Below are 4502 nucleotides of genomic sequence, written 5' to 3' on the forward strand. Positions count from 1 at the left end.
GGCAGCTTGTTTTTTTCTGTTGTGCATAATGTCTCTATGCATTAGAACCAACTCAATGCTGTCTAACAACAATAATGAAGGTAGTGTGATGCTGACATAAACCAATGGAAAAGTAAAGAAACCTATTGCCATCAAGTCAACCCAACTTAGGGTTGGTTGACTTACCCTATAGAACAGAGTAAGGAGCTCTGGTAGCATAATGGTTACGAATCAGGCTGCGAACCACAAGATCAGAAGTTTGAAACTACCAGCTGCTCCGCGGGAGAAAGATGAGGCTTTCTGCTCCCGTAAAGATTTACAGCCTCAGAAACCCTGTTACAGGGTCGCTGTGAGTCGGAACAGACTCCACGGCATACAGCCACCACCATAGGACAGAACTGCTCCTTCGCTTTCTGATACTGTAAATCTTTATGGGAGCAAACAGCCTCATCTTCCTTCCTGGGAGTGGCTGATGGATTTGAACAGCTGACATTATGGTTAGCACCCCAATTCTTGCTCTTCAATGCCACCAATGCTCTTGGTATTGGCATAAGGATATAATAAATCATTGGAATAAAATTGAATTGACAAATAGACACACAGTCAATTTAATTCTGGTAAGTATGTCAAGTCGATTCAGTGGGGATAAAAATAGTCTATGCAACAAATAGTGCAGGAACAAATGAATATTCACATGTGAAAGAATGAAGTTGGGTCTCTACTTTACACTATATGCAAAAATTAATTCAAAGAGAATCATAGACCCATCTGTAAAAGCTAAAACAATAAACCATTTAAAAGAAAATGGAAATAAATCTTTGTTACCTTGAGTTAAGCAATGGGTTGTTAGACATGACAGGCAAAGCAACAATGAAAAGAAATAAAGTGAGTTTCACAAAAATTAAAAATATATGAAGGGGCTTCAAAAAGTTTATGGAGAAAATTCATTATCTTATAATTCCATTTTCCATGAAATTTTTGAAGCCCTCTCATATTATATGAACCTATTCATTTAAAGTTCTTATCATAGGCAAATATATAGAAACAGCATACCTCTAGTTGATTGCCTAGGCTTGAGGTATGTTGCTGTGATGTGCCGTGGAGTCGGTTCCAACTCATAGCGACCCTGTACAGGGTTTCTGAGACTGTAAATCTTTACGGGAGCAGAAAGCCTCATCTTTATCCCACGGAACAGCTGGTAGTTTCGAACTGCTGATCTTAAGGTTCGCAGCCCGATTTGTAGCCACTATACTACCAGACCTCCTTAGGAATGAGGTATATGTGTGAGGGAAAATAACAATTGGCAGTATTTTTTAGGAGTTGATGAAAATATTCTAAAATTAGATTCTGGTGATAGTAACATAGCTCTCTGAGCATATTAAAAGTCGTTGAATCGTGCACTTTAAATAGGCAGATGCTATGGTATGTGAATTATATCTCAAGGAAGCTGTTGAAAAGAAAAGAAAAACAACTCCTATAGAGCGTTACTTTGAGTAATGCAAGGGTGCTATCAATAGACAGAGTGCTAATTGGAAGTCAGAGTGTTATTATTGTGAGACGGCGAAGATTTGGTCCAAATGCCAGTTCTACTACGTATATAAATACAATTTAGTATTTGGCTTTAAAATATTTGAATTTTTGTTTTCACCTTTAAAATAGTGGATAATAACTTAGAGAATCGCATTAAGTAGTAAATGAGCTCAGGTACAAGTTATTGTTTCTCTGAATTGAATTTTTTTAAGTGCCAAACTATGCATATTTTATTCCAGCTTTGGGATATGCAAAAAAAAGGCGAGGGCATCCTTCCATATACCATTCTACTATTCTAAGTTAGCTAACATTAATTTAGAAAAGGTTAGAGCAGATATATTTGTGTATATCTGTACATATTTTCATGTTTTAGTCTCACCATTGTACATATCTTTATTCCATTTTAGTATTTTATAAACATCCTTAAAAGTCATCAAATGCACCCTAATACCAGCATCTCTTCATTAATCATTCAACATTATTTGGATTGTATTCAATTTATGTATTAATCGCATATGTGATTGGTCAAACTGTATATTACAAGATGTAAGAGGAAATTTAAAAATTAAAATTTATACTCTGTGTCACAAGTTACCCATGACATGATTTTTCATCATTATTTGCAACTACACACATCTTGAAGTTCTCTGCACAGTCTATTTCAGCTTCTAGTGCTGTATATATCTACATCTTTGGGATGGAACTGCCCAGGATCCATGAGCTTGTGGTCAGGCATAATCTGTGTAATACCTGAGATGGGTTCTCATTTGGTCTTTGTTTGAGAGCTGAGTTCTGTTGGCAAAGGCACTGAATGTTTCAGTACTTGAGTTGTCTTTGTAGGTATTTCTATTTAAGCATGACTTCCTACCTTAGTTTTTTCAGTAGGTTCAGGGAGTGATACTTTTTTGTTGCTTTTTGTCAATGATGATTTAACTGCTTCATAAATTTTCTGGCTTGCAGCATATGTCTTTTTCACAGTTACCTTTGCAATTATTACTGACTGAGCTGGGTAGCAAGCAGTTGCTCCTAAAATGACTGGTCCCAACAGATAAACGATTTTCTTAAATCTAGAATCTTCCTCACTGAAATCAAGTGGGCCAATCCTGAAAGTCTCCAGGTGAATTCTTCAGATAAACATATGCATCTTTTCCAAATTGTACTGTATCCACTATCCCATTTTTCATAAAGACATATATACCCTTGCACCAGCCAATATATTGACCAGTTGTATTGCATACGGAAGCAAAGCCAGATTGCAAATGACCGGGCTGCTCTTCAACATATTTAAACTGGAGAGCTGCTCTGGTTTCACTAGCTGCTTTTTAGAATCCTCTTGTTTCACTGCAAATACACTTACATTTATAGATGCACATCTCAGACCTGTAGGTATGGTTGTCAGCTTTCCTATCTTAACGACCGCCATTCCTGTGGCCCTCTCTGCCCAAGTTTTCATATGGAGGGCTGAGCTCTCAAACTTTTAAAAACATGAAACTTGTTTGTACATATAGATAGAACACAAACAACATAGCTGGAACCTAAGCAAATCATGAATGATGGATATTAATAAAGGTGACATCAATACTTTAGCTAAACTAAATTAAATATTGGTAAGGGTAAAATGGAATCCCGGATAAGTATCAAAACGTCAGCAGTTCATACCCACCAGCCTCTTCTCTAAAACCCGACACAGGATAGCTATGAGTTGGAATTGATTCAATGGCACTTAAAAAAAAAAGCAGATATTGTGAAATTTGAAAGAAAAGATTTTTTAAAAAATGTTTTATTGTGAGTTATGCGATAGCTTACATGGGAGAACACTAACTTTACATTCATCCTATTGTATATCGTTTCATTGCCACCTCCATGCATCATCAACCAACTAAAGGGTATAACCTGCAAGCCTGCACCCTCCCACCCCCCACCCCCCAGTCATCAGCACACAGCCCCTCCCCCTCTCTGGGTCTAGAGTCCCCAGCTGCTCCATCTCTCCATGTCATCGTCTCTGCCTCCATCTCTGGCATCACTGCTTCTCTGGGTAGGGTCCCGCTCTCCACTCTTCTCCCTTGATGGTCCCAGGGACCTCCGCTCCTAGACTGCAAAGTCAATCATTTCTCTCCTTTTGCTGCAAACATCTACCTTTACATTTCTAACCCTCACAATTGGTTCTGGTAACAATTATTCACTATTGTATCACAAGAGACCTATCTGCATCTCCTTTTATCAGCCCCACCCAGACAGATTGGATATTATTCAGTGGAGATTCTACCTTCCTCTATACTTTCTGGATCTAGGCTGCCTCTTGAAAGCTTATAAGCCAGTAACTTCTTACCTTTGTACCCCCCTCCCCCAATTTTGGGTAACCAATGTCCAAGTTGCTCATCCCTGTGTACTCTGTGTATGGAGGGGTGGGAATGATCCTCGCTGTAAAGATTTGTTCCTTCTTTTGAGCTACTTTTTTCCATAGGTGTAGGTCAAGTTCATCAAATTGTATCAGATTACTCTATTTGTCCTCTTGTTCTTATGCATATGCCTTCTCTTCTTATCAGCTGGATACTTCACTCTCCACTCTAGTCCTCTGTGGCTATGTCGCTGACTTTGGGCCCAAGAGTCCCCATGTCTTGCCACACTGCTGGCCGACCTGGTCTCCACCCAGGTTCACAAGAATCTATGGACCGTTGTAGGGCTTAGCTTGCAGCTTCATTGCTGTTTTTCTTTCACTTCCCCTTTTCAGTGACGGATGTGGCCACCAATCAGAGCGTGTATTCCCATTGAGTATAAGTCTTGGAAAGGGGTTTGCCCTGAGAGAACCTGACCTCTTGTCTTGATGTCTCCTGGGTGAGCAACTTGCTTGTTCTTTTAGTAATCATTCAGATTGCCTATATTGTTCTGTATTTTTCCTGTAGGTCTTTCTTTCAAGAAATATCCTCTGTTCTTCTAGCCAGACTGGTCTGCTTGTCCTTTCAAGTGTAATTTTCCCACCTCAGAAGATTCTG

General features: G+C 39.0%; 1 pseudogene; it reads right to left on the reverse strand.

Moving 5' to 3' along the window:
• Positions 1-2170: 2170 nt before the first annotated feature.
• LOC102827710 lies at positions 2171-2932 on the reverse strand (annotated as a pseudogene).
• Positions 2933-4502: the final 1570 nt, after the last annotated feature.

This window comes from Chrysochloris asiatica, unplaced genomic scaffold (genome assembly GCF_000296735.1).
Source record: "Chrysochloris asiatica unplaced genomic scaffold, ChrAsi1.0 scaffold00017, whole genome shotgun sequence".
NCBI classification, from domain to species: domain Eukaryota; kingdom Metazoa; phylum Chordata; class Mammalia; order Afrosoricida; family Chrysochloridae; genus Chrysochloris; species Chrysochloris asiatica.